Below are 24,620 nucleotides of genomic sequence, written 5' to 3'. Positions count from 1 at the left end.
AAAACTAAAAGTGTAATCACACAACAGACAAATCCAGGACCAGGAATCATCATTCCACACTTTAAAACTGATTATACAAGTGTGATACTTTAGATTTACTTGTGTGAGAGCTGCAGGGTGACCAGATGTCCTGATTTTATAGGGACAGTCCTGATATTCGGGGCTTTTTCTTATATAGGTGCCTATTATCCCCCGCTCCCTGTCCCGATTTTTCATGCTTGCTATCTGGTCACCCCAGAGAGCTGTAACAGTGCTTTTTAAAAAACAAAATGTCATTGCTCTGACAGAGTATCTGTTCCCTTTGTCACCCATACTGCAAAGACAGCCATGCATCCCAAACAATTGATCTGAGATCAGTACAATTTTTGAAGCAGGGTTGTTGATTTTACAGATAGAGAGTAATTGCTGTTTAGACAAACAGATGGAACTGACAGGATAATTTTGAACAATATTGACAGCAACTTGTCTTCCAAATGTGTCACTTTTCATTTGGCAACCAGATCATACCAGTGTGGAGGATGGAGAATTTTCTTAATTCCTTTCCAGTCAGAAACCAACCAGTCAACAACTATCTGTTCTATAATCCATCAACTGTCTATCCCTAAAATTATGAAGTGTGACAAGGGAAGATGAAGATGTACGTTAGCCTCTTCTGTACATAATTTCTCAGCTAACCATATCTCAAATACATGAGCAAATCAAACCAAAAAGTGTATGTGATTGTTTTGTACATAGATGCATGTTATGATCATCTAGTCTAACCTCCAGTATAACTCAGGCCATAGAACTTCTCCAAAATAAATTCCTAGAGCAGATTTTTCAGAAAAACCTCCATTCTTGATTTAAAAATTACCAGTGACGGAGAATCCACCACGACACTTGGTAAATTGTTCCAATGGCTAATTACTCCCACTGTTAAAAACGTATGCCTTATTTCCAGTCTGAATTTGTCCATCTTCAGCTTCCATTGGATCGCATTATACCTCTCTCTGCTAGACTGAAAAACCTGTTACAGTACCAAGTATTTGCTCCCCATGTAGATATTTCTAGATGGCAATCAAATTAACCCTTAAACTTCTCTTGGTTAAACTAAACAGAGCTCTCTGAGTTTGTCACTATAGGGCATGTTTTCTAAACCTTTACTCATACTTGTGGCTCTTCTCTGAAACATCTCCAATTTATCAATATCCTTCTTGAATTGTGGACCCCAGAACTGGACACTGTATTCCAGCAACAGTCACACCAGTGCCAAATACAGAGGTAAAATAACCTATTCACTTCTAGCTGAGAGTTCCGTTTATGCATCCAAGGATTACATTAGCCCTTTTGGCCTCAGCGTTGCACTGGGAGCTCATATTCAGCTGATTATCCGCCATAACCTGCAAAATCTTTTTCAGAGTCACTGCTTCCCACAATAGAGTTGCCCCATCATGCAAGTGTGACTTACCTTCTTTGTTCTTAGATGTTCATCGTGACTGATACGGCTATTTCCTGCATATCCTCAGAAGACCTTATTGAATTATGTTTGAGTATATTTGGGTCCATTGCATTACATGCAAAGTTTATGTATTATTGTGGACAGTATGTTACCTCTCTAGGAGGGAGGATGTGCTTGCTGTGAGGCTTGGGAGTTCAAGGACTGAATTGAAAATGTGTCAGACAAGAATGGACTTTTGGACAATTAAATGTGAAGTGGATTTCCTGGGGAATACCTAGGGAGAGGTTAATGCAAATTCCCCACAACCGATTATGCAAAACCCCAGCCTTTTGAAGCTATACCTGAGCAGTGGGTCAGTCTACTAATTACCTGTTCCCAGAAACTTGAGACCAAAGGCCTGAGCTGTGTAAAGAAATGGCTGAACAGCCCAGCTGGGGGTCTGGTTGTGAATCTGAGCCAGCTATGAACTTGTAACCAAGGGGAAAACCCAGTTGTGGGTTTTGAATGACTGACACCTACCAGAGCCCAAGGTTGGCGTCTGGTCACCTTCTTAGCATGTTTGTAAGTTATTTTATTGTTTTTAATACATTTTCATTGTAATGCTGTCACCTTAAGAATAAGTATGCTTGTTTATAAAGAGCTGTGTGGTAATTTATAACTGCAGGCCATTATACTGTTCATAACCACAGGAGTGAAAGTAAAGCACACACTAGCCTGTTTAGGCAGTCTGGCTATCACAGCATAGGCAGAGAACTATGCAGTCTTAAAACCCCTGGTCAGAAGGGAGTGAGAAACGGGTCTCTGTCCAGAAGAGATGATGGGTGGGAGCTACAAACCTTTCAGTGGGTCCCCTGAGGGACCAGAAGAGGGTATATATTTACATTTAACCATATTAAAAATATTTGCTTGCACCCAGCTTACCAAGCAATTCAGATTGCTGTGTCAGTAACCTGTCCTCCTCGTTATTTACTATTTCCCAATTTTGATGTCATTTGCAAATTTTATCAATGATGATTTTATATTTTCTTCCAAGTCATTGATAAAAATGTTAAATAGTCTAGGGCCAAGAACCAATCCCTGCAGGACCCTCCGTAGAAATAAAAACTCTGTCATGATTTTCCTGTTTTCCATTTTGACCAGTTAGCCAGCTTTTTATCCATTTAATGTGTGCTATGCTAATTTTATATTGGTCTAGCTTTCTAATCAAAATGTTGTGCAGTACCAAGTCAAACACTTTACTAAAGTCTAAGTATATTACATCAACACTATTACCTTTATCAAATTTGCAATCTCATCAAAAAAAGATACAAAGTTAGTTAAACAGGCTCTATTTTTCATTAACCCATATTGATTGCAATTAATTATAATTAACTACCCTACCCTTTTTCTTTATTAATCAAATCCTATATCAGCTGCTTCATTATCTTGCCTGGAATCAATGTCAAACTGACAGGTCTATAATTACCTATTTTCCCTTTTTAAATATTGGCACAACATTAGCTTTCTTCCAGATTCATGGATTTTTTCTGGTATTACAAAGCTTATTGAAAAACAACATTTATGGTCCAGTGAGAGCCTCAGCCAGCTCTTTTAAAACTCGTGGATGCAAGTTATCTGGACCTGCTGATATTAAAAGGTTTAATTTCAGTAACTGCATATTTTTGGATGAGCTTTTGTTCTATAAGACATGAAGCATTTAGTTAAGTACATCTAGGTTCTAGAATGTGTATTATGTTTTTATATGTAACCACTTATTGCCAATATTTCTACTTGCTATTATTAGAATCTCTATACTGTGTTAAATAAACTTGTCTAAGTGCTGTGGTGTGTGAAGCTGAGCACTGATCTGAGGTATAACTGGTAAGTCTGGGTGTGCTGATCTGTGAATATTGCAAGTGTCCACTAGAACAGGGGCTGCACACGCCAGGGAGACTCTCAGAAGGTTTGGGGTGTGCCTATCACTAACTGTAGAGAGAAAGCAGGTCCTGGATAGGCCTGGAGAGGAGTGCTGGTGTTGCCAATCACTGCTAGAGACAGGGAGCTGACCCACAGCAGGCACAGACAAGCTTCCTCATGTAAAGGCAGATGGTAACGAGGTGCCTCACAAACCTGGGTACCCCTGAGAAGCCTCGCACCCAACCTGTGGGTATTAAGACAATTTAAAAGTTGCAAAGTCTGTCAGTCTGACACCTTTAAATGATTTCTAGTACTGTGAAAACTTGGGGAAAGTCTCTAGAGATATATAGGAATTAAGGTCTTTTGCTTAAAGCCCTAGTCTCGTACTCAGGATAAGTGTTCTGTTTATATTCTGCCACAGACTTCCGGTGTGACCTGGGGCCAGATTTTCCAAAGAGCTCAGCACACTGCATGCTGAGCTGTGGAAATCTAGACACTTATTTGGGTGCTTAAATGGGAGCTGAGCTCTTTGGAAAGTCTGGGCCCAATGGTGGGTTCTGAGCTCTGTTGAAAAACTGGCCCTTAATCTCTCTGTGCCTCAATTCCTCATCTGTAAAATGAGGAGAATAATATTTCCTTTCTCCCATCTTTGGTCTGTCTTGTCTATTTAGACTGCAAGCTCTTTGTGGGAAGGGATTGTCTTGCTGTGTGTGTGTGTGTGTGTGTGTGTGTGTGTGTGTGTGTGTGTGTGTGTGTGTGTGTGTGTGTGTGTGTGTGTGTGTGTGTGTGTGTGTGTTGCTTAGCACAACGATCTTGGGTAGTGCCCTTAGGTGCTAGTGTAGTACAAATAATAAATAAATAATACTGAGAATAAAAATGCTAAGTATTCAAAAACACATTGATTTTCCTGCTAAAAGCTGTCTCAAAGAAAACTGCTAAAAATGCAAGTGAACAAAACCCAACAAATCCAACCCTTCCAGTCACGAGGATTGTGTCATGCACTTTAGGAACTTTGTAACCCCGTTACAATCCTATTAGAAATCACAGGCCTGAACAAACAGAGCAAAGTCCAGACAAAGCAATAATGCTCGGAGCAAAGGGCAGAAAGTGTGTGTATGGGGAGTGGGGGAACAGAGGGAAAGGCCCAAAGCGTCTCTTTCAGCAAGAATGTTGCCGATGAGACTGGCCATGGGTTACACGCTGTCAGCATTTGCAAAGGAGCTGCCTGCCTGGATTATCTTCACTGGGATCTTCCTGCCAGTGGTTTTGCTCCTATTGTTGCTCATTGCCTACTTCAGGATCAAGCTGATAGAGGGTGAGTGAGACCCCTGGGGATGACACAGGGTAGAAAGATAAACCTCCTTGTATAATCAAATACATTTTACATATACTAAATAACCTGCAGTGAATAGCGGAATCTGGGAATGGGCGACAGGGGATGGATCACCTGTTCTGTTCATTCCCTCTGGGGCACCTGGCATTGGCCACTGTCTGAAGACAGGGTACTGGGCTAGATGGACCTTTGGTCTGATCCAGTATGGCTGCTCTTATGTAAAAAGCAAAACCTGTCAAGCCTCCTGAAGCTGCTGTGCCACATTTAAACTGCTTCTCCAACCAGAAGATGGCTTATAGCCACAGTTCAGGACTTGGACTAAAACTACATTTAAGTCGCACAATTTTACTGACTGCGTGAACTGAAGCAGAAAAGAGCCATACTCATTTGTATTACAAATAACCATAAAGGAGAAAATATAGTGCAGCTAAACTACAAATCAGGTTCCTCTGCACCTTTGCTGCTCAAGCCTTCAGTGGGAGGTTAATAGTGATTGAGTCTTATGTCTATTTGCTCATTAAGTTGAATGTCTGCACTCCTGAAATAAAATTAAGAGCAGTGTACCTTCCCTTTTTACTGAGTGCATTGGTCAAGCTCCCCATCTGGTGTGTCACAGCTTTAGCCAGTCCATAATCAATTAGAGATCGACAGTAAGATTTTTTTTTAACTCCTAAATCAGATACCAAAGACTGTGTGTGTGAGAGTGTGCCCACAAATGTGTGATTACCCACATATTGAACACTAGGCTCCAGAGTGCTAGAACAATCGAATGGCCCTTGTGCAAGAAAGGCCGTGGGATAGCAGGACTGTTGCAGTAAAAGCTTGAATGATAAACATTTTAAAAAGGGACCTCCCATTCTCTTGTGCGTGATTCCAACAAATTATCCAGACAAGGAGACCTGTGCCACATTCCTTCTCAGCTCATGTCATGGCTGCAGGTCAAGACTGAGCTGTCGTGGCAGACTGGCGCAGTGCTGCTTGCACTTCAGACTGCCAGGCTCAAGCCAAAGCTGTTTGGTCCGGCCAATGGACAGAAACTCCTTGATTTCTGTGGGTTTTGGATCAGGCCCTTAGCAAACAGAAAAGAGTAAATTCCTTGGGTGCTCCACAGTGAGTTCTCAGAGACCACAGATTCCATTGGATTCCTGTGTCTGGACTCTATAGGATGCAGTGTTTATTGGGCACAATGTACGTCAATACTTAGTCACCAAAATTGTCCGATAACACTTTTGCTGCTGCTATCAAGCTGACAGCCTGTTTTGCATTGGTTCTTCCTCTGTATACAGCATGTTAGAATTCAGCTACTGCTGTACTTGAGAAGTCTGTATTCATTATCTGAGGCAGAATGGGAGAGCACCTTGAATCTGATCAGGAGGACGTGTTAATTGTAAAGGGTGGCTAAGTACAATTTAAAGAGAAACACTGAAGCAGTCAAAATAGCAATGCCAGATTAGAAACCCCCTCCACACAGTCTTAGACATGCCAGTGATCAGTCAAGCCTACCACAGGCAGTGCTCACTTTTCTAATCAACACTGACTGTGCCTAGAACAACACTAGAGGAATTATCCAGACAGTCACCGGCACTGCACAGTTTGTTTTGAACACGTTAAACCCATTATCACATGCACAATTCCACATTCAACAGATCAAATCTTCTTGACAAAGCACTAAAATCATCACTTTGGAGTAATTGTATCTGATGCCGTCTCTTCTACCTAGAATGTTTTTTTTGTTTTTTGTTTTTTTAAATTGAGTTTTGGTGTAACTGAGATCAGCTGTCTTTGACTGTATCTGAGATGCCAGGTGGCACCATCACAAAGAGGGCTGTCAATTCTGTGTATCTGAATGAATTAGGAATTAGCACCCAAAGAAAAGCTAGTTTGTCTGCAGTGGCAGAGTCCTTCTCAGACCTCTTCATGAGGCTGTTGTGCCAGGAGGCTCCTCATTTTAGCTGCTTTCAGCACCACTACTCCAGAGGAGCGTAACCCTAGTCCTCACGTGGAAAGCTGTGATGATACTCTAGGCCTCACCTGTCAGGATAGGGCCATTCTAGGCAGACTCAGTACAATTAGAGTCCTCTCTAGGGCACTCCATGTCAACAGCCATGAGTACTCTAACCACAGAGCTGCAGCTCAGAGCATAGTACCCAGCCCACCCATGGCCATAGACTCAGAGCTATGGCTAGTGTGACATGGGGCAGTGTCCTGGCTAGCACCTCTGACCACAAGGCTCTGAGGGCTATAACTAGCGTGCTGCACCCGGAGCCCCATCTCCTTGCCTCCCCTTCCAGGCAGCAAGAGGCACCAAATGCCAGAGCTGGGCACCCCATTAGAGACCATGGGCAAGAGCCACAAAAGGGCTTAGGTGCCTTACTGCCATGATAGGCACCTGAGAGAAGGGATAGAGCTCAGTGGTTTGAGCATTGGCCTGCTAAACCCAGGGTTGTGAGTTCAATCCTTGAAGGGGCCATTTGGGGATCTGGGGCAAAAAATCTCTCTAGGGATTGGTCCTGCCTTGAGCAGCAGGTTGGACTAGATGACCTCCTGAGGTCCCTTCCAACCCTGATATTCTATGAAATCCCTGAAAGTCCAATATTTTCGGTGCCACTGAGATTCTCAAAATCTTTGCTCAGCTGCCACCCTACCTCGCTGGTGCCCAAAGTCCCCTTGAGTCTATATTTTTGCTACTGACCTGCCCGAGGTGCCTATGTCTTGCTGGCTGGGCATGTGCATAGCTGCCTCAATCCTGACCCCTCCCAGCAGCTCAATGCCTAACTCACCGCAAAGCACCAGCCAGATGTTAAGACGAGGTGAGCCACCAGCTCTCTCACGTGTGGGGCTTTGAGCACGCCTAACTCCCCACAAAATGGCTGGGAGGGAGTGAAGTGATGGCCTCCCTTATAACCTTTAGCCCAGGGGTCCAGCTGCTCATCCATGATGGGGAAGACCTTGATTGAATTCCTCCCTCTAACTGATGTGGAGAAGGGATTTGAACTGGGGTTTCTTACCTCCCAGGTGGATCTCTAACTACTGGGCTAGAGAGTCATTCTTGTGGTTCTCTCTGGCCCAATTAATACTTAATTGTTTAAGTATTTCATACCCAGTAGAACCGCTTTAAGAGGAGATATTGAAAGTGAGCCATGGCAGAATACGCCATAGCTCTGTTGTTAAGGCACTCCCATGAGAGCAGGGAGACCCCCAGCTCAAATCCCTGCTCTATATCAGGCAGATGGGGGAACTGAACCAGGGCCTCTCTCACATGAGCCCCCTAACCACTGAGCTAAATGTTTAATGGAGGGTCATTTCCTCCCTCCCGGCCCTTTTGTGTGGAGTTAGGCTGGAGTGCTGCCACCTTACTTGCAAGGAAGGGTTTCAATGCCAGACTCCAGCAGAGGATTCACAGCTGTGGATCCCAGGCAGATATAGGCATCTCCCTCTATCCTGGACTCAGGCACCTAACTCCTTGATGGGGCAGGGCTTAGGACGCACCCTATCCTCAGCATCTGCGCCTGGCTAACTTACGCACCTGCCCACTAAGTATGCTGGCTTCTGTGGATCCCATTCACCTGTCTTGCCCCATGCATTGTACAGGAAGCCTAGGCACCTCACTCAGGGTTTGTGGATTCCACTGAGTGACTAGCTACTGCAATGTTGAGCATTGCAACCCTGAGTCCCTTTATGAATTTAGCCTTATCAACCCAGAGCAGCCCCAGCAGGAAGCAGCCAGATTTCCCAGTCAGCAGCCACAATTCCCCAACCAGTTCAGGACAAGGCGCAGCCTGGGTAGAGTCTCCTGAATTATCTAGATGCCAGTCCAAGTAGATGCCAGAGCCCACTGGGGCACAGCAATTCCTCTGTTTCCAAAGCTTGTTCCATGCTCTAGCAGTGTTTCAGGCTTAAGTTCTAGTAATCAGGAAGTTTGTTGTAGTCATTATGTAAATAAGGTGATACCTATTCAAAGATGCAAAATAGGGAAATATACCATTTGCATAACATCTCCAGGTTTCTGACCTTTCGGCCTTAACATAAGTAAGTGTGTGTGTGTGTAAATGCACAAACTATGTTACCTGCCAAGCTGCTAAAACAGTTATTCAAGCAGCCCCTTGTTCGACATGCACTTTTCAGACACTGACCATATCAGTGAAGCCCATCCTCCTTGCTTCAGTCAGTTCTGTCTTTGCCTCTCTGACTAAAAATAATTTGTAGCTACTGACAACAGAAAACCGACCACACACTGTGGAACCAAAACATGACACTATACAGTATCTATCAAACATGAGGAAACTGAAGTGTTGAGGTGCTACGAGAAATACCCCAATATTACCACAGAGAGGTGGTGTAATGGGAGAACAGGAGATGGCCAATGAAGTCCAATTATTGTGAAAGTGAACATTTATATTTGACTTTTCTTGAAATACAAACAAAGGCTCTCTCTTTTAGTAAAGAGCCATCTCGGTGACTGTGTATTAAATATACCTCAGCATTAAGGTAAACCTAGTACAGTGCTTTCCAACCTTTTTGATAGCATAATCCCTTTTTCCATACTGGGACACCCTCCCTTGGCCATGTAGCTGGGATGTAGCCAGGATTCCCACTCTCATTTATCAATATGGGAAGGGCAGGATGATCACAAGCCCTCATAGGTTGAGTCCATGCCATTGTTTTAAGTAACATTTCTTCTCGTTAGGGGGGAAAAAGAAGCCGTGATGTTCAAGGCTGTGTCACTGATTGCTGAAGGCACACTCACTCTTGCTGTCCTAGAGAGTCATTACAGTACCAGTATCATCACTCTGAAAGTGCTTTGGGATTATCACATCTCTGAAGGTCTTTATGTAAAACCAGATGTTTAAATGTACTGCTAAAGTTTAGGATTTTGTTCACCTTTAGGTTTGGAGTTTGTTAAGGCAACTGGTGTTTTCTAACATCACACAAAGCAGTAATCAGTGGACTAATTGGCCGAGGAGTTCGCCAAAGGGATCTAGAACCTTTTATTATATATTGCCAGTTCAAATCCAATAAAGATTGTGACTAAAAACCACAAGGCCATCAAATGTTAGGTGAAAAATTCAGTTCAGTTTCAAGTGGACACATGTATATGGTGCCATTTTCAAAAGGGCCTGTTACCAGATCACCTTACTGCCTTTTGGCACTCAGTTCTCTGTGCCTCAGTTTCCCCTCTCCAGGCTTTAGACACCTCCATTTCCTGCACTTAAGCCAATTCCCAAATCTTCAATTTATTTAATTCTCTTGCCAAATCGTAAAGACTTCGTGTCTCCCTTCTGCGATACACAAGAAATCCAAAAAATCCCCCAAACTTCCAGCAACCTCATATTGAATCTTCAGCCTGACTCCAGGCTCAAGAGGCCTTCTGCCTCTCGTGTCAGGGGATTTTCATACTGCACTTTTCCATGGCCTTCCTGTGCCTGAGGTTCCAGTCCAGGAACCCAGTAGTAATCAGAGAAGTTCCACCAACTCAGACCCAGTGCTTCACTCTGCTGGCCACTTCTTATCTAGGCTTGTCTCCAAGTCTCTCTCAGCCCCTTGCTCAGCTCTCTAATAACCCCCTTAGCAGGGCTTCTCAGATCCAGTCAGTCCCTTTTCCTCATGGCTTATCAATTACTTTCATATCAGGGTTCCAGCTCTGGGTTTACTGGCACTCCTAGACTCTCCTTCCCAGCTCTTTACAGAGAGACTCCTAAGCACTTCCAACTATCTACCCCTGGCTTACAGCAAGAGAGCCCTCCCGCTCCCAACAGGTCTCTGGTACTTCTGAGCAGGCTCTCTCTTAAAGAGGCCCTACCCCCAGGCTATCATCATGTGATCCTGATCATCTGATCCACCCACCAAACCAAGTCCATCACATGGGGGCTGGTTAACTGCGCACAGGTAGGGCTGAGCACAACTCTTTTGAAGGACCAGTCCAACCCGTGACAGGGCCTTAGGCATTCAGGAGGAGCTGTGTGCCTCATTCATTGAGACCCCCTTGAAAACACCATCCACACTACCAAAATCAGTGTCTGCTTGTTCAATTTTCAAACGCTGTCTTGCACTTTCTCCCACACTGCCCTTCAAGCACAAGGCAGCCTCATTGTCCTCCTCTTAATTCCCCCTTTAAGATGCCTTTTGTGTGAGGCCTCAGAAAACTCAGCAATGGTTAAATAGCTTGTGTGCTGTGACCAGTTTTTTATGCTAACCAATTTTGTCTCATTGTTACTTTGTTCTCCCTGTTTGTTTGCTGTAGCCCTCTGTTGTGTCTTACCTTACACTGGATTGTAGGCTCCATGGGGCAGGGAATGTCTTTTTGTTCTGTGCATGTACAGCACCTAGCGTAATAGGGCTCTGGCCAGTGACTGGGGCCCCTAGGTACTATCACAACACAAAATAAAATGTCACCATTAGCACAACTGGCCAAGACTCAGAGTCTGATCTAAAGCCCAATGAAGTAAATAAGATTCTTTCCTTTTACTTCATTAAGTTTTGGATCAGGCCTTCAATGGGCATGTAGTCTTAACTACCTTCTCATGCCCAGAAGAGGTTCCTCCAGCAGTGTTGGTAAGCTTACCCTACTGTCACCTTTCCTATGTAACAAGTTCAGAGCTGCTAATTAACACGACTGTTTCTGCTTTTCAGTTAACGAGGAATTGGCCATGGCCGATGATCCCACAAATGCCATCCTGAACTTCCACATCCGGTACCAGAAACTGAGATCTGAAAGAAAGAGATTAATCAAAAGGACATAATGACATTTAAGGGAGATTCGGCTCAGAAAACAGGTTCGACACGAGCAGTCAACTGAGGAGGTTTAAAAATAACCTGCTGTATTACAAAAGTCATGGGGGAAACAAAATGGTGGGAAGTTAGTGCAGAACAGTACAAATGAAGCAGCTGCTGCTATCTGAAAAGGCCTTATAACAGTTTTGCTTTCTCTACATGATATTTAGTAAGCAACACTTTTCTGAACTCATCAGCACCTGTGACTAAATGCAACATACTTTATCGGTTGGCTTCGGAGACACAGCATTTGGAAAAAAACCTCATTGCTCACTATTCCTTAGATGCCTATATCAAGTAGAAATAGCTATAGGAGTGTCTTCACGTGACAGCTGAAGTCTGTGTAGGTCAATGAATCAGCAGCAGTCTTGTTGAATCACAGGTGCACAAACAGCAGGTTAACATGAATTAGGTTTTTTTTAAACCTACATATTGACAAAAGCATGCTCTCTGAACTGATGAGAAACTATAGAAGAACTTGAAAAGTGAAAGACAATAGTGATGGAAGGAAAAAAAGGATTTCATTTATTTTTTCTGTTTCATATTTTACTAAACTCACCTCCAGTTCATACTGTATTATATTCTGTTTGAGACACAGAGCTGGTACACCTGCCACCAAACCAAATACCAAACCATGGAAAGAAGCAACAAATATCTTCTTAAAGGATCTGAGTTATTTTAGTTTGGAAGCACAAAGAACTCCTCTTACAATACTTAAATAAGGGTATGATTTTTTAAACTAACCGGTGTAAATATGTTATGAAATTCCCTTTCTCCATCCTGTTTTTTCATTAGTTGGAAACAAATATTTTATGTTCAATGTAATTATAAATATGGCTTCATTGCCATGTGTCTGAAACAGATCACATTACAAGAATGTACCAGTGGCCATTATTAGAAGAAAGCACCTAAGAAGCCAAATAGCAATCAACTTTACCATGCACAAAGTCTTCTCTGTATTAGAATTTAGTCTCATTCCCATTGCTTCAAATTCATGACAAATGGCATTGCTTTACATTTCCACACACAGTTTACTGTACATTGTACTGTATTATAACTGCATATGCAGAAGGGGGCTGAATTAAGTCTGCAGGGCAACGTTCATACTGGCGTTTCCTAACTTGTGCATGTTTGACTTTGCAACCTTTAATGCTTAACTTTGTATTTCCTAATATGGTTTCATTTGAGAATAACCATAACTAATGTTAAATAAAGGGGCTTTTTTTTGGTTTGAGAATTTAAATTGGGACTGAGCAAGAATTATATGCATGTATTCAGATCAAGCCACGAAAGTGGAATATTACGAGTGGCGACTACATATATTGATACATTTTCTAATGTCTTCTAGCCCTGATAAAAGGAAAGAGGTTTATCCAGCTTTCTTTCAGAACAGGCTATTTACTTTTATAGTCTCAGCAGAATGTGGACTAGATCCACTGAATGTCAAACAACCTTTGTGTAATTGTAGAGAATCAAAACTTCACGTTACTTTCTTTTGTAAACTCTACCAATTTCATATGCAATTTCTTCATTCAGTCAATAAAATAATTTCACTGGTCAACACAAAGAGTTATGTTAAAGGGTTCTCATATTGTGTACAATATAAATTGGCCCCCAGCTGCACATCCCATAAATATTCATAAACTCATTTCTGACATTACCATATGGTTAAATAATGTAACTCCCTTATGCTTGTTTAATACACCTTCAATATTTTGCATGATGATATAAGTAGAGGCTGTGAAAAAAACCTGAAATGTACATCCCCCTCACCCCAGTAACCTCCAGTGGATAGTGCAGATTTTCAGTGAGAGGAGCCAGTATTTCCAGAGGTTATGCTTAGTATTAACATGTAATCATTTAGGACAGGACTATTAGTTCAGTGGGAGCAGAGTTAGACCAATGCTGATAGATACAAAGGGTAAGATTTGCAAAAGCTAAGTGGGCTTTCATTAGCTATAGCTAGGCTTGGCAGAATTAATTATCAATATTGTCCATTGAGGTTATACATAGAAGCTTATTTTTAAGCCTCCCCCTGCTGCCTTTTTTTTTTAAACCAATTTAAATAATTTTCACAATTGCACAACATCATGGCTTTTAAGCATCGTTTCCCCCAATTTTTAATTTATTTAAATTTTCACAGCGGGGAGAAATGATTGTGGGGAGAAAAGACAACAGGGCTGATCAGACAGTAATGATGATGCTGGACTCCTTGAATTTGAGAACATGGACAATCAGAGTTTGTACTAATGAGTCTTCACACAACTCCACAGACCAAATTAGAATGTTGAAAGCTGTGAGAGAATTTGTTTAAAGTGGATGAGCAGTTGTGCACCAACTCGCACACTCTTGGTCAACCAAACCATATTCAGTAGCAAGGTAAACTGACACAACTGAAGGACTTGCTTGCTGCAGGTTTATTTTCAGAGTAACAGTCTCTTAGGCCAATTACCCAGGCTAATGAGCCCGGTCCACCCAGCCAGAGCCCCATTAGCCATTGTGTTTCAGAATAAATCCCTGTAGGCCTTCCTGGCTACCATAACATCCCAGAGAGCAAAGCTCACCACCATACTTCGCCCTACAGCACAGTCTCCTACTGGCCCTGATTCCACCATCCCACCAAGGGAAGGAGGAGAGCTTGGACTCAGAGGCGGCAGGTGAGACAATAATTATTTCATGGCAGTAGACATTGATTTCAAAAAGTTAAATCCTTATTACCCTTAAAAATCAAATCGTCAACATCGCATGTCAAAACATACAACGTAAATACCTTTAAAATCAAACTCTAGTAAATTTTCAAGCAAAATTTTTCTTACTTGGCCTAGCTGTACATTTGTCAGTTTCCATGTGCACATTGAAGTCGATGTTTACTGATGTTTAGCCGAGATCTAGCGGTTACCTTGATGAACAAACTTATATCCTGTATAAAATTAGTGCTAAAGAAGTACACCCATCCTTACGAATGCAGCATGTTGAAAAGTCACGTCTGGCATGTTTTGATTAAGTCCAGACAGAGCATCTTGAAAGGATGAAGAATCTAAGTTAGAATGTGAGACAGAGGAGGCAGTGATTGAGCTACAGATTTCTCTGGCAACTGAATGGGATGGGAACTTGCCTTAGGGGACGTCTACATTGCAAATAGATGCCTGCGGTTGGCCCTTTCCATCTGACTCAGGCTCATGGGGTTGGGTTAAGGGGCTGTTTAATTGCTTGGGCTGGAGCTCTGAGACCATGGGCAGAAGGTGAAGCTTCCCCTTGGGGAGGCTAGCCCCCTGCCTTGCCTCTTCTGGCAGAGGCACAGCCCCCTCATGGCCCCAACCAGGGCAAGGGGGGCAGAGAGCTCAGCCCTAGCCTGGGTCCAGCTCTCAGTCTCATCCAGGAGCACAGCAGAGCGCATTGCCCTGGCTGGAGCTCGGAGCCCCTCCCCTGTTCAGCCACTTTCACCTGTAGCCACACCCATGGCCCCACCCCATCCCACCCCCACTCCATCTCTTCCTCCCAAAGCCCTGCCCCCTGCTTATTCCCCCCCCCCTCCACTGCAGCCCCAAGACTGAAAAAGCTCTGGTGCCATGGCAGGGAGCAAGTGCTCTTCCAGCCCTGGGGCTGTGGCAGGGGTGCTGGAACAGTTTTTGGAGTGGGGGTGCTACGAGTTCCACATTTTGGGACATTTTATCATGCAAACGTCACAAATCTAGTGAAAAACCATAGGTGCTTCAGAAAAGCACCTCTTCCAACTTATTGTTTGTACGTAAAATCCCCGAAGACTTCCCTTAAATGCAAACCTCTCAATTTTGACCCATTTTTCAGCTCACCTTGCTGCTTCTTGGCTGACAAGCCTTTCCAGTTTATTATGCTCATTTCTCCTATTCCATCCTGGGCTGCAGTTAATGAAAAGTCTTTTCTATTATTTAATTGACAGAGTGCCTCCATTATCTTTGCATGAAAGGAGATGTTAGATAGGTTGCCAGTTTTCAGCATATTGTGACAAGTAATTACAAAAACACCCAAGTGCTTTATATTGTTTGACATTAAAATATAAGTTAACATACCAGTTATTGGTGACTTACATTATCCAGCTTGTATTAAGTAAGGGCTGATCCTGCCTCACTCCCCCACACCATATTCTCTGCCAACAATGAGCCCAAAAAGCAGTGGAAATGCTGTGGTCCCACTGGGACAGTAGTTGGCCACGGAGTCCACATGGGGAATACTACATCCTAAGTGCACTTCAGGGTATTGTTTTGTTCCACCGCATTGAGCGGAGGTTGTTGTTGGGGGTAGGGGGGAGACACCATGGTGCAAGGATAGGTGCCACACCCTTATTCATCATATCAAGGTCAAGCTTTTTGTCATATTCCAAGACCCTTCAAACCCTCCCCTCTCTACTTATTTTGTTTTTTTTAGTGTTGCCACATTGTTGGAACTCTAGTAATACAAATAATACTTAGCAGTGATATAAGAATTTTCACGGACAACTTGCGGTGAAAACGTGATGGATGGGCTTCAAAATTTTGGTAAGTCTTTTGCTGGTGTCAGGTATCAGCAATGCAAATTCTATCTATATCCAGTGGGTTTTGTTAGTGTGTGTACAGCATATATTAGATGTGCAATGGTAACAAGATGTGTTAAAGATGATAAAATGTCCCCAAAATGTGGAACTCGTAGCACCCCCATTCCAAAATTCAACATAGCATTAAAACTCTATTCAATTGTCTAGAGAGAAAAATAATTGCTTTAAGCAGTCCCATGATCCATTTGTTACTTGTAGACCATAATGTAGACCATACTCCATGAAGTCAACAGGACAAGGTGCTTCTTAACATACGGAATGGTATAATATGTGGCCCTTTGCCAGCAATGGTAGATTTCTTTACTGAACGATGGAAATTGGCATTGCAACACTGAGGCCCATTCATTACTCTGTGTCAGCAACTCTTGTCAGGCCTGACAAACTCACTGCACCTAACTGTTGTCATAATCTGTATCTGAAAGGTGTCATGTAAGGTATTGTAGACAAACTGGTAACATGTTGGGTCTCCAAAAATCACTGTGTGGTGTGTGTACAGGGTATGTACAAAGAGTAAAGGATATGTGCTAGAATTATGTTCTTAAAACATGTTTGGCAAGCAAGCCATAAGCCCAGTCTGACCTAGACAAAGGAATGTGTATTAGCTTGTCTGACCAGCCTGGTCATCAGGCAGACACAATGAAGGTACATTTCCATACAAGGTTTGGGAAAAAACCCACCATCAGGAGAGCAAGGAAGGAAAAATGAACATTTAATCTACACAGGAGATGGAGACTGCACCCCATGAAGTCTTCCTGCCTCTTGTAACAGGGTGAATGAACTTTGGGAGATATAAGTAGAAACAGAGCGCCATTTTGGTATCTATCATTTGAGAGATTAAAAGGGCCAGTGTTCTTGATATCATAGAATGTGGGATCCTTCAAAGAAGAGGGATGAAGTCTCTAGGAACTGAGTTTAGATGAGAAAACTGCTTAGGCAAGTATTGTAACTTGATAAAATTATGTGATAAATGTTTACTTTTGTTTTCGTGTAACCCTTTCTATCTTTATTCCTTATACTTGGTATCACTTAATCCTATGTCTTTTTGTTAAATAAACTTGTTTTACTTTACTATAAACCAATTCAGTGCATTGATTGAAATAAGAGTCATTGTCAAACCCAAATTAAATTAATGAGCTGCAGTGTATTGTCTTTTTAAAGGAACAATGAACTTCACTGCTGTGAATGTTCCAGGACAGGGCTGGACGCTACAGGGAGTCATCTCTGGGGAACCTGAGAGTTGGAGTTCATTGTTATTTGCAAAGCAAAGCTTGGACTGGCAGAGTCCTGAAGATTTTGCTGGCAAGGCAGACAAGCTGGTGTGTCAGGGAGTTGTGACAGCCCAGCAGTGGCAAAATTCTCATTTCCTGAGGCTGAGGGGGTAACAGTAACTCACTATTCTGGGAACCCCAGCAGACTGTCACATTGGCAGATGATTTGGGGAAAATTTGAGAATGGGAGTATGTGGGGTCACTTTCCAAAAAGTAACTAGGCAGTTGAAGCCAGGGTGTGACCTGCATACTTGTCTACTGGCTGTTGGGGTCAGGGCTGTAAGCCACAGCAGCAGAGCATTTAAGGCACCCAGAGTTGCAGGCAGGCAGTGATACAACTGCTTACTGGTCTGGGTTTATACCCCAATGCATCAGAGAGGGGCCAATTAGAGAAGACCGGAAAGTCACTGGCACTGTAATAGAAAGAAGAAAAGCGGGAATATTGAGTAATATGGTCTCAAGTCAGACAGCGACGAAGCCTCCAACTAATTACTTTTGAAAGCTCCCTACTTTTTATACCTAATAATGCCTCAAGAGTTCCAGTTATTTCCCAGTTGGTTTGCTCACTTTAAAACAGCCAACATCTTCCAAATGTTTGTGTGTCCGACTAAGTGCCACAAACACTGTGCATTTTATATCAAAAATAAGAAAAATGACATGTAGAGAATAAACAAACTTTATTTTATAACAGTATTACAGAAAGCAAAATATCACTTAATACAACTTCAAGCTGCTATAAATCTAATTTGGCATCTTAACTATACACAGAGTCAACAGCAAAGAAATTGACATAGTTAACAGGTTTCTATACAGGTTTCCCCAGTGGCAGCCTCAACAAATGGTGTTGCTTTTTTTATTACCTACAAGAATGGACCCACACCTTTCCCTTAGTATCCTAAAAACCTGTATGGATCATTAAACTATCTGAAACATATACCTGCTCAACATCAGAAATGTCAGTTCTAACATGTAGACAATGAGGTTTAATAGAAAGCAAGCATTCTACACATGTACTTGAAAGGGAAGTGATGAAGTTTGGAAACGTTAAGAAAAAAGCACTAAGGTTTTAAGCTGCCTGGGTCATCTTTTATTGGAAGGGCAGAAAGCATTTTTTCTGTCCTTCCTTATCTGGAATGTTGTAGACAGCAAAGTGTCTGAAGAGTTGAGCATTGGCACTGCAGTGCAAAGGTTTCTAACACACAGTGCTCAGTCAGAAGAAACTCGTTTATAACTCTCTCTCTTCTATAGACTATCAGCACCTGTTCCCCACAGAAAGGAGGAGACCCTCAGAACAGAAAGAGTTATAAGGTGTTAGTAAAAAAAGAATCCATCCACTCAAAGCAAAATTCTCAATTTTTTTTTCAAATTGTGTGAAATGTTTTGTTTTTACCAAAAAAAATCCTCTATTTTTATGTTCTGATAAAGTGTATTTACCTGAATAATCTGAGAAAAATCTGTAAATTACTCCAGTAACAGACTTGAGTTGAAATATTTGGAAAAAACTACATCTAAATTAGTCAAAGATTCTCCTTTCTGCACAACTTCACCTGTTCCAGTGAACAGTGCTATCAGAATACTTTTTGTTCACTCTCATATGATCAAGAATCATTTATAAAAATGGCAGGTAGTTGTGCAAATAAAGCAATCCCTCTAAAACCTCAAAAAAGCTAAGAATGTTAAGTGGTTATAAAAATAAACAAGAAAGATGTAAGGGGACTATATAGACCAGGGTAGTTAAGGTAGTGTTTGGTGTTGGCATTTCAACCTTGAGTGTCTGGTCATTGTTGCTAGGCCTGGTGAATTCAATGCAGTAGTGGTAGTGTCACCAACTTGGAATGGTCAAAGTTCTTCATGGTCACAAAGTGGGTGGGGTTTTTTTTATTCTAAAAAAAGAAAATAAGATTATGTAAATATTCATGAAGAAGACAGTCTTAAAACACAATATTACCTATAAGAACATTAGAACAATATACTGGGTCAGACCAAAGGTCCATCTAGCCCAGTATCCTGTCTTCCAACAGTGGCCAGTACAAGGTGCTTCAGAAGGAATGAACAGAACAGGTAATCATCAAGTGATCCATCCCCTGTTGCCCATTCCTGGCTTCTGGCAAACAGAGGGTAGGAGAGCCCAGAGGTTGTTTTCCCATGCAGATCTTTCATTTCAGCAAAACTTCCTGAGTGATACAAGAGCTCCCGCCTCCCCATTCATAGGATAAATTGCTTAGTGTGTGGTCATATCTTGCTGCACTAGTACACTTGCTGTTTCCTGTAAACCCCTCCCACCAATTCCCTTGAGATTCAATAGTTTGTGTCTCAGGGCTTGTCTAGACTACTGCGGTAAGTCGATCTAAGTTCTGCTACTTAGCTGGGTTGACGTAGCTTAAACTGACTTATCGTGGTGTCTACATCGCACTGCACTGACGTGAGACGCTCGCCCATCGACTTCCCTTACTCTTCTCGGACTGGTGGATTACTGGAGTCAATCGAAGAGTGCTCTGCGATCAATTGAGCGGTTTTTCACTAGACCTGCTAAATCAACACCCACTGCATCAATTGCAGCAGCACCGATCTACCGGTAAGTGTAGACCGGACCCGAGTCTATTGCAGCTCGTACTATTTTTCTCTCTTTGTGACATTTAATAGTTCTTTTTAAAAAAGTCTGCTGAAATTTCTATGCTACAACTTACTGGACAAATTTATGTTTTCAATGAATAAGTTCTAGGTATCCAGGTGTGTTTTTTTGCATCTCTATCAGCAAATGCAAGAGTATATATCAAGAATTCTCCTCCAATCATAGCTAGGGCAGAGCCTTAACTGGTCTAGGTGCAATAATCAAGACTGGATGCCTTTCTGCAAGGTATGCTTTAGTTAAACACAAGTTACCGGGCTCGTAGAGTGGTAACTGGATGAAAATAAATGTCCAGTGATATATAGGAGGTCAGAATAGACAATCTAATAGTCCCTTCTGGCATTAAGATCTATGAATGGAAGCATGTACAAATGAAAGCTGGGAAGAGGACTATTATTTAGAATTCCTTCACACTGGTCCTATCTGACTCCCATATAATCCTTTCAGAGCAACAGCTATGACGGAATTGCTGCACTCATTCTGTAGCAGACAAGCACCCTCAAATGTGGCAAAAGACTGCTTTGTAACTACTGGGGACAGTTTTATACATGCACAATGTATGTCAGACCTTTTCAAAATTAATAGTGATCTTAATAGGCACAAAGGAGTCTGCTGATTTGCTTGCAGGATCTTCTCTTCCTCTATGCTGCACTTTGACAAAAGATTGTATTACTCTCTTTTCTCAATGAAAATCAATTTCACAGCTGGTCATCACTTCATTTCCTTTCAGTGGAATCACAGCATGGCCCCCTCATGTCAAGATAATTTCCTCTTCCCACAACACATGCCCGGGAGATTCTCATAAGGAAAAGTGTTACTTTTTCTTCTTATGCTGGGTCATTCATTGGCCAGGTACATTACTTGGATTTGGGTAACACCCAAAACTTGTTAAAAATTGTTTAAACACATCAAAAAAGAGGCAGTCCTTGCCCAAAGATCTTAAAATCTATACAGACAACACAAAAACAATAAAATCACTTGATAAACTAGACAAGAAGCTAGAAAAATCTTAGTTTCCATGTGGATCAGATTACTTGGGGGGGATACCTCAGCTTTTGAGCTCTGTGCAATGTAGGAGGTTAACACCTGCCACCTCTTGTCCTTCTGTTCTAGTGGTTCTCAACCCATGGCCTACTTGCACACAGGTGTGGCCCATGTGACATCCTCAGGGCCACAGAGATAGTATATATATTGTGTGGATGAAGCACACAACACACAGAGTTGCACATGCAGCCTACAATGGTAAATAGGTTGAGAACCACTGTTCTACTCAGATTTAGCTGTACAGACTCATTGTGAGCAGAAATGTAGCAGTTTCCACCCAGATGCTTAAGAAAGGATATTCCTTTTCATGTTCTTTCTAACTGAAAGAGGCAACATTTCTTATTATTAACTGGTAGAAACAGGGTAACCAGACAGCAAATGCGAAAAATCGGGATGGGGTGAGGGGTAATAAGAGCCTATGTAAGAAAAAGACCCAAATTCAGGACTGTCCCTATAAAATCAGGACATCTGGTCACCCTAGTTAGAAAAGGGGATAGGATATGGTTAAAATCCAGATAATTAAAACTGTATTCCTACAACAAAGAACTGCCACTGCAACTCAGACTAGCATTCTTCCATGCAAAAGAAATATAATAAATGCCACACTGGCTTCCTTTAACTGCTAAGGGAAATAGATATAAATACAAACCGATACCAATTTTTAGATCTGTTCTGTTACTGTTTGACCAGCCCAATCAATAGCTTTTCCTCTGAACTGAATTTAGAGCTACCAAAAGATATCAAATTAACAGCAGTAAAATTACAGTGCTATTAAATCATCCAGTATAGCAGAAGAAACTCAAGCTTCTTGCACCCCAATCTGCCATGGTGTCAACTCTGACATAGAATTGATGAGATAGCGCATTCAATTCAGTGCTCACTCTTGCATTTCTGCTGAAACTGCCAAGTATGTTGGTGGTTTGTGTGACGTGGCCATCGCTTTACATTAGGAAATGGACTGACACTACAAATGTACTGTCTACCTTTACAGATATGAACACTGAGCACCTTTGCACCAGTTTGGCTCTTCCTGGTAATTACAGCAAACTTTTCACAACAGACACTGATTCCCCATTAATAAAAGATCATAAAATGGTAGATTCTTTTAAAAGAATAACTGCATAGACACCTACAGACAAATGTGAGGGGAGCAGTGTTTTCCATCACTTTCCCATTACCACAGTTGATAAGAGGAGTAGGCTATTGAGATGTAAGACTACATTTTGTATCTGTGACACTTAGGTGAATCAAGAGTAACTCTTCTGAAGTTATTTTGGATTTACACTAGTTATATTGTTGCCCTGGAGTTTAATGTGATTAAGCTAACTGCCACCATATTATGTGCATTCAGCAAAACATCACATAGTTAAGGATTAATTTGAAGATAGGCTTTCAAAAGCAAGGTCAAAACTAGCTACAGTTTCTGCTAATCAGAATGGGAAGAGGGTATGTCTACACTGGCAGAGTTACAGCGCCGCTCAGAGAGCGCTGAAGGGAAACCGCTGTTGTGTTTTCACACAGTCAGCTGCCTGCACGATAGTGTGTTCACACTTGCAGCGGTATTCGGAGTGGTGCACTCTGGGTAGCTGTCGCACAGAGCATCTCTTCCTCTTCTGCCATTAAGAGTTGTGGGAAGGCGGAAGGGGTTGTGGGGCATCCTGGGTCCTGTCCCAATGCCCTGTGATGCATTGCTTCACATCCCAGCAATCCCTGTGCTTCCATCTGCCTTTGGTGCCATCTTTCAATGGTTTATGTACTGCGTGCTCTGCCTCTTCGGTCTTTAGGAATGGATCCCGCATTGTTGACCAATATACTGCTCACTCTCACTAACATGTCATGAGTGGCAGTGGAGTTACTCCTTGAACTACAAAGGCAAGAGCAGTTTGACACTGATCTCGCAACGCGTAATAGCTATGACACAAGATTGCTTGTGGCATTCATGGAGGTGCTGACTACAGTGGAATGCTGCTTTTGGGCTCGGGAAACAAGCACTGAGTGGTGGGATCACATCGTGATGCACGTCTGGGATGACAAGCAGTGGCTGCATAACTTTCGGATGAGCTCGCCCCAGCCCTGCGGTGCAAGGACATGAGAAGGAGAACTGCCCTGCTGTTGGAGAAGCACGTGGTGATTGCACTGTGGAAGCTGGCTACTCCAGATTGCTACCAATCGGTCACTAGCCAGTTCGGAGTGGGAAAGTCAACCATTGGACTCGTGTTGATGGAAGTGTGCAGGGCCATTAATTGCATCCTGCTCCGAAAGACTGTGACTCTGGGCAACGTGCGTGACATTGTGGATGGCTTTGCACAAATGGGCTTCCTTAACTGTGGAGGGGCAATAGATAGCATGCATATTCCAATTCTGGCACCAGATCACCTAGCCACCGAGTACATTAATCGGAAGGGGTATTTCTCAATGGTTTTCGAGGCGCTTGTGGATCACTGTGGGCATTTCAGTGACATTAGCGCAGGCTGGTCCGGAAAGGTGCATAATGCACACATCTTTCGGAACACTGGCCTGTTCAGGAAGCTGCAAGCAGGGACTTTCTTCCTGGACCAGAAGATCACCATAGGGGAAGTCGAAATGCCCACTGTGATCCCAGGAGACCCTGCCTACCCCTTAATGCCGTGGCTTATGAAGCCGTACACGGGGCACCTTCACAGCAGCAAGGAGCAGCTCAACAACAGGCTAAGCAATGCAGAATAATTGTTGAGTGTGCTTTTGGCCGTTTAAAGGCCCGCTGGCACTGCCTATATTGGAGGCTGGACCTGGCTGATGACAACATGCCTATGCTTATAGCCGTGTGCTGTACGCTACATAATATTTGTGAAGGGAAGGGTGAAAACTTCACTCAGGGATGGACCGCAGTGGCTCAGTGCCTGGAGGCTGAATTTGAAGAGCCAGAGACCAGGGCCACTAGAGGGCCATAAGGATCAGGGATGCCTTGAGGCAGCAATTTGAAGCTGAAAGCCACTAATATTTGTTTCTATGCTCAGGAGTGCAGTGCTTGTAATGCTAGGAGGTGATTGTGATTGGTGCAGACGATGCCCTATGATGGTTTAAGAAATTTACCTGTTGCTTTGCAGGGCTCTGATTGCTTTCAAGTAATGGAATAAAGTTTGCTTTCAAACCAAAACAATTATTTTATTAAACAAACCACCACCAGAGGAGAAACAAAAAAACCCACATCAGCACTGAGGGAGATGGGGGAAGGGAGGGTCCCAGGAGAGTTAAAGATTTGTGTATGTCCAGGTATCATATCCAACCTTCTCCTTTGGAGTGCAGTGCAGCGGGAACTGTACTTCATCAGGACTAAACTGCAGAAGGACAGGTGTTGAGTGCAGTGGGTACTGGGAGTCCGCAAGGCTGGACTGTGAAGGGGGAGGAGAAGAATGCAGCGGGTACAGACTGGAGCCAGGAAGTTGATAAGAGTGTGGTGATGGTGTCTAGGGGGGCGGCGCATGGGAAAGAGTTTTGCAACAGTGGCTGCAGGGGAGGCCGGGCGCAGAGCTGCTCGGTTTGTAGTGCTAGTAGCACCTGGAGCGTGTCCGCTTGGTGCTCCATAATGTTTAAGAGCCACTCCATGGCTTCATTCTAGCACGCCACGTTCTCCTTTCAGTCCCTCTTCTCATTGACCCACCACTCCTTCAATTCTTGTTTTTCAGCCACAG

At 42.8% G+C, this 24,620-nt stretch overlaps 1 long non-coding RNA gene across 1 annotated transcript in view; it reads left to right on the top strand.

Moving 5' to 3' along the window:
- Window positions 1-14,854, top strand: part of LOC120401760 — a 116,244-nt gene extending 101,390 nt beyond the window's left edge. Inside the window, exon 6 of the long non-coding RNA XR_005596715.1 lies at window positions 11,298-14,854. This is a non-coding gene — a long non-coding RNA (uncharacterized LOC120401760). The remainder of the gene's footprint in view (window positions 1-11,297) is intronic.
- Window positions 14,855-24,620: the final 9,766 nt, after the last annotated feature.

Source organism: Mauremys reevesii, linkage group 3, assembly GCF_016161935.1.
Source record: "Mauremys reevesii isolate NIE-2019 linkage group 3, ASM1616193v1, whole genome shotgun sequence".
In the NCBI taxonomy this organism is placed as follows: domain Eukaryota; kingdom Metazoa; phylum Chordata; order Testudines; family Geoemydidae; genus Mauremys; species Mauremys reevesii.
This window is presented reverse-complemented; position numbering and strand designations above follow the sequence as displayed.